Raw genomic sequence first — 5,963 nt, 5'->3', positions numbered from 1 at the left:
CACAGAATTGAAGAAATTTAAGGTCTTGCTCTGAATTAGGCTTTAGCTTCAGGGAGTGTCATGGCTGGTTTGATCTTCTATCTAGACCATCCAAACTTTCTCCACATCAGCAATAAGGCTGTTTTGCTTTCTTATCACTTGTGTGTTCACTCACATGGCACTTTTAATTTCTTTCAAGAACTTTTCCCTTGTATTCACAACTTGGCTAACTTTTGGCACAAGTGGCCTAGTTTTTGGTCTATCTTGGCTTTTGGCAGGTCTTTCTTATTAAGCTCAATCATTTCTAGAGCTTGATTTAAAGTGAAAGACATGGCTGGATGCAATGGCTCACGCCTGTAATTCCAGCACTTTGGGAGGCCAAAGCAGAAGGATTACTTAAGCCCAGGAGTCTCTGAGACAAGCCTAGGTAACAAAGTAAGACCTTGTCTCTACAAAAATAAAAATAAAAAGTAAACTGGGCATAGTGATCTGTGCCTGTAGTCCCAGCTACTCAGGAGGCTAAGATGGAAGGATCACTTGAGCCCAGAAGGTTGAGGCTGCAGTAAGCCATGATTGTGCCAATGCACTCCAGCCTGGGTGACACAGTGAGACCCTGATGCAAAAAAAATAAAGAATAAAAATAAAGCGAGAGATATGCAGTTCTTCCTCACTGGAACACTTAGAGGCCACTGTAGTGTTGTTAATTGGCCTAATTTCAATACTGTTGTTTCCCTAGGAATAGGGAGACCCGAGGAGAGGGAGAGAGACGGGGAAACAGCCAGTTGGTAGAGCATTGAGAATACACACAACATTTATTAAGTCACATGGGCATGGTCTGTGTCAATTACAACGGTAACATCAAAGACCACTGATCACAGAGTACCATAATAAATACAATAATAATGAAAAAACTGAAATATTGAGAAAATTGCCAAAATGGGATACAGACACACAAAGTGAGCATAGGCTATTGGAAAAATGGCCCCAACAGGCTTGCTTAGTGCAGGTTTGTCACAAACCTTCAATATGTAAAAAAAACACAAAAAACAAAACAGAAGAACAACAACAAAAAAAACCACAGTGTCTTTGAAGTGCAAAAAGTAAAGTCCAATAAAGTGAGGTACGCCTGTATAGTTTTATATTTGTGTGTGGAATTTTCTTTACCTGATTATAAGGGCCTTAAGGGCAAAAAGTGTGCTTATTAATCATTGCAACCTCCACAATGCCTTGCATTGCATCATGCTTTGCCTAGAGTGGCCACTGAATAATTGTGGCATAAATGAAAAAATGATATCCAACTTTGTTTTGTTTCGTTTTTGAGTTGGGGGGTCTCGCTATGTTGCCCAGGCTGGCCTCGAACTGCTGGCCTGAAGCAATCTTCTCACCTTGGCCTCCCAAAGTGCTGGGATTGTAGGTGTGAGCCACCACGCCCAGCAAATATCCAGCTTTGTTTTAAAAAACACAATGTTCATACTGGGAAGCAAACTAACTCTAACAACTCTTAAATAATACATCTACCAGTTTTGAGATCTTCAATATTCAAAAGAACCCGGGGTCAAAGCAACTATGCTGCCTAAGTAAATTCCTGTTCTTCACCTTTCCACACACCTGTAGGCTAGAATCTCTGTGATAAAAGATAAATGATGATTAGGGAAAGTGACATTTGTTAATAAAAATGGAGCAGGCTCCATGAGCTAAGGTGCCATGCCTTCATTCAGATCACTAGGTGGAAGATGGCATCTGGCCAACAGGCTGACTTATTACTCCTGATATGAACAGGTTGTGACATTCTTAAAAACTGTATTATTAAAAAACAAATACTAAGGATATAGTGGTTACTTGTGGGGAAAGGCACGATTAGATTAATTAAGAGAGGCTTCTGGGTTGTTGTGCATTGAATATTTATCAAGCTATACAGTCATGATTTCTGCATTTTTCTGTATGCATGTAAAAAATGAATATGGATAAAACTTATCTAATATTAACAAATCATACCATTTAAAGCAAGATTTTAAAACAACATTTAAATTATTATTTATTTCAATCATGGGTATACTTTCTTCATTTTCCGATTTCTTCATTCATTATTTCTAGTAAGGCACTGACATTTAAAGCTCTGGCTTTTCATTTCTCCACTTAAGAGTTCCAGAGAGAATTACTCACATCTTATTACTCAGCCTAATTACCTTTTCCTGTACCTATAAGTGGGAAATCTAGCTTAAAGTTTCCCATCAAATGGCTCAGTTTCCAGAATGTCCCCTGCAGTTGTGACGTTTTCATTCATTCAAGAATTATTTACTAGTGCCTTCTATGTACCAGACATTGCACTAAATACTGGGGTCTGCGTCAAAGATAAAGGAAATCCCTGCATCCCATTCTTGGGGAGTTTAAACTCCAGCAGAGATAGATGGACCACCAGACAACTACAATACAGTGAGACAACAGTATTTAAGGTTAAGGTAGTAGAGAGTCACATAACCCAGAATCAGGGGTAAGTGTCAGGGGCAGGGGAATCATTTCTATAAAAGTGGTCCCTAAGCTGAGAAGAAAAGGAGGTCTGTTCTATGAACAGTGAAATGTGTGAAGTCCTAGGAATAAGATTAAACAGAAAAGAATAACAAATTCAGCCGGGCTCGGTGGCTCAGCCTGCAATCTCGCGCCTTTGAGAGGCTGAGGTGAGTGAATTGCCTGAGCCCGCGGGTTCGTGACCCGCCTGGGCAGCGAGACCTCATCCCTACAATAAATCAAAAATTCAACCGGGCATGGTAGCGCATGCCTGTAATTCCTGCTACTTGGAAGGCTGAGGCAGAAGGATCACTGGAGCCCAGCAGGTGGAGGCTGCGGTGACCGGGAGCGGCCACTGCACTCCAGTCTGGGCGACAGTGAGACTCCAACTCAAAAAAAAAAAAAAGAATAGCAAATTCTGCAGTTTGATCCAGTCAATCTCTAAGAACCCCATGAGAGTTTCTTCTGAAATAAGAAGTAGTTAACTTGTTGACCATGTTGTTAGTCTCTGAAAATCACTATTTGCCTTAACATGATTTTACGTAATACCAAAAAAGCATTCTTTGTCTTAAAAAATTCTAGAAGTTTTTTCCTCCAAGTCTAGTTTTATAAAAACAAAAATTTTTGAATGTGAAGACAGCAGTGAGTCACTTATTAAAGTGCTTGAAAATTACAGCCAGATAAAAGTAACTATAAAATATTCTGAGGTCCAGGTTGGAGAGAAAACTATAAGTAGCTATCTACTGTTTAATTTTGATATTCTGTGATCTCTTTTAAAAAAAACAACCTATTGTCATTTTCCTGGTTATAAAAGTAATACATATTTCATTGTAGAAAACTTGAAAAATACAAGAAAATATACAAAAGTAAAATTATCTACGAGTCTAATATCTAGAGAACTACTGTTAAACCCACCTAGGAGTACAATTTCTGGGTTCTAGAGTATAAGTATCTTCAATTTCTCCACTTGAACTTAAAAGATTTCCTTTAGGACACCCTTATGGAAATTGGAATAGGCAACCAATTCCTGATCAAAACCCCAAAAGCACATGCCATAAGAAATAAGAGATAAGATAGATAAGTGGGACTTCATCAAACTGAAAACCTTCTGCAAAGCAAAAGAAATCATCGAGAGAGTGGGGAGACAGCCCACAGAGTGTGAAAAAATATTTGCCAACTACATATCTGACAAAGGCCTATCCAGGAACTCAAACGTGCCGAAAGGAAAAAAACAAACAGCCCCATTAAAAAGTGGGCGAAAGACATGAATAGACTTCTTAAAAGAAGACATACAAGCAGCCAACAGACACATGAAAAAATCCTCTGCCTCAATAATCATCAGAGAAATGCAAGTCAAAACCACACTGAGGTGCCATCTACTCCAGTAAGAATGGCTATCATTAATAAAACGAAAGAACAACAGATGCTGGTGAGGCTGTGGAGAAAATGGAACACTTCTACACTGTTGGTGGGAATGCCAACTAGTTCGATCTCTATGGAAAACAGTGTGGTGATTCCTAAATGAACTAGAAATTGGACAACACCCTCAGGTCCCTTCCCACTGTGTGAGCTTTTCTGTCCTCTCAATAAATCCTGTTTTCAAAAAAAGAACTAGAAATTGACCTTCCATACTCCAGGAATATACCCAGAGGAACTTGAATCACTCTACAAAAAAGATACCTGCAAACACATGTTTATCGCAGCACTATTTACAATAGCAAAAGCATGGAACCAACCGTGCTGCCCATCAAAACTGGACTGGATTAAAAAAAGGTGGTACATATACACAATGGAATATTATGCAGTCATAAAGAAGAATGAAATTATGGACTTCAACTTGGATAGATTTAATACTCAGTAATTTATCTCAGAAACAAAAAACTGAGTACCACATGTTCTCACTCATAAGCAGACCCTGAACATTTACCATAATACTGTAAGAAAGGGATTGGCAGTAGCCGGAAACTGCCAGGGGGTAGGGGGAACAGTAACATTAATAAGGTCAAACCAGGCAAAGTGGGGACAAGGGCGGCCCAAACTTTACCTGTACAACGACCACTTGTATACCTAATCCTGAATTGTAACCAGCATCTTTTTAAAAAAGATTTCCAGCCGGGCTCGGTGGCTCAGCCTGTAATCCCGCGCCTTTGGGAGGCTGAGGTGAGTGGACTGCCTGAGCCCACGGGTTCAAGACCTGCCTAGGCAACTTGGCGAGACCTTATCTCTACAATAAATCAAAAAATTAGCCGGGTGTGGCAGCGCGCGCCTATAGTTCCAGCTACTTGGAAGGCTGAGGCGGAAGGATCACCGGAGCCCAGCAGGCCGAGGTTGCAGTGGCCGGGAGTGGCCACTGAACTCCAGTCTGGGCGACAGAGTGAGACTCCAACTCAAAAAAATAAAAATAAAAATAATAATAAAAAATAAAAAAATTTTTTAAATTTTCTCTTGAATCTTAGACATTTTAAATAGTACAACAGAACAGTTCTTTTCTTTTTTTTTTAAGTTTTTCCAAGAACAAGGGAAATGATCAGGACGGCTGCAAAATAGTTCTTAAACACAATCATGCAGAAATATCTCTACCAAAGTGTCCTTTCTCTAGTCTGGGCCAGCGGACCAAAATCAAGTAAAATGCAAATAATTAAGTAAATGTGGGATGCTAAGAGGCAGTGACCAGTAACCAGGATGTCTCAAGAAAACCTACACACAGTGGAACAAATCAAACAGCAAGTGCCCCCAGCTGTCTCCAGGCTCACTGTGCTATGAAGCCTCTATGAAGCCCACACAACAGGAGAGCCCTCTTCAGACCACACGCAGCAGGCGAGACAGAGTACAAAGGATAGAAGACAGAAGACACATTCTGGGCTAAGAATGACTTGGTGACAGAAATTCTGCAAAGCATACTGGTAAAAGTAAACCTCCTTAGCTCAAGAGTTGAAGATTCTTATTTAACATGTGAACTTTGAGCAAACAGAAACTAAGAAATTGTTTTTTTTTTAAATGGCCATTCCAGTGTAAAAACTATGAGGGAGATAGACTAGACCACAAAATAACCAAGAATCTTGAAAATAATAGAAGCGAATCTAGATAGCAATGATTTCCCTCAGTCCATACCTTCAAAGTATTTCTAACTGCTGTGTGTGTAAATGTATATGTGTGCAAACACACACACATCAGTACACGTAGACACCTAGCAGTGTGAAAAAGGCCTCCGGAGATTCTGAGCCACCATTTCCCTTGGCAAACTCCCTCTCCCCAGCATCCTCTCCCCAGCTTGGGAAACACAACTGTAGACTCTCTATAGAGATGATCGATGCCATGTGTTACACAGCTTTACGAAGTATGTTCGCATATGCTAACACACTTGATTCTTAAAATAGCCCAGAGCAGGCAGGTGTTGTTATTATTCTCATTTTACAGATGAGAAATATAAAGCTCAGAGAGGTAAAGTAACTTGCCCAAGGTCACAGTGGGGGGTGGGA

Source organism: Carlito syrichta, unplaced genomic scaffold (genome assembly GCF_000164805.1).
Source record: "Carlito syrichta isolate Samal-C Ts95f unplaced genomic scaffold, Tarsius_syrichta-2.0.1 Scaffold301920, whole genome shotgun sequence".
In the NCBI taxonomy this organism is placed as follows: domain Eukaryota; kingdom Metazoa; phylum Chordata; class Mammalia; order Primates; family Tarsiidae; genus Carlito; species Carlito syrichta.
Note: the sequence above shows the minus strand (reverse complement) of the source record.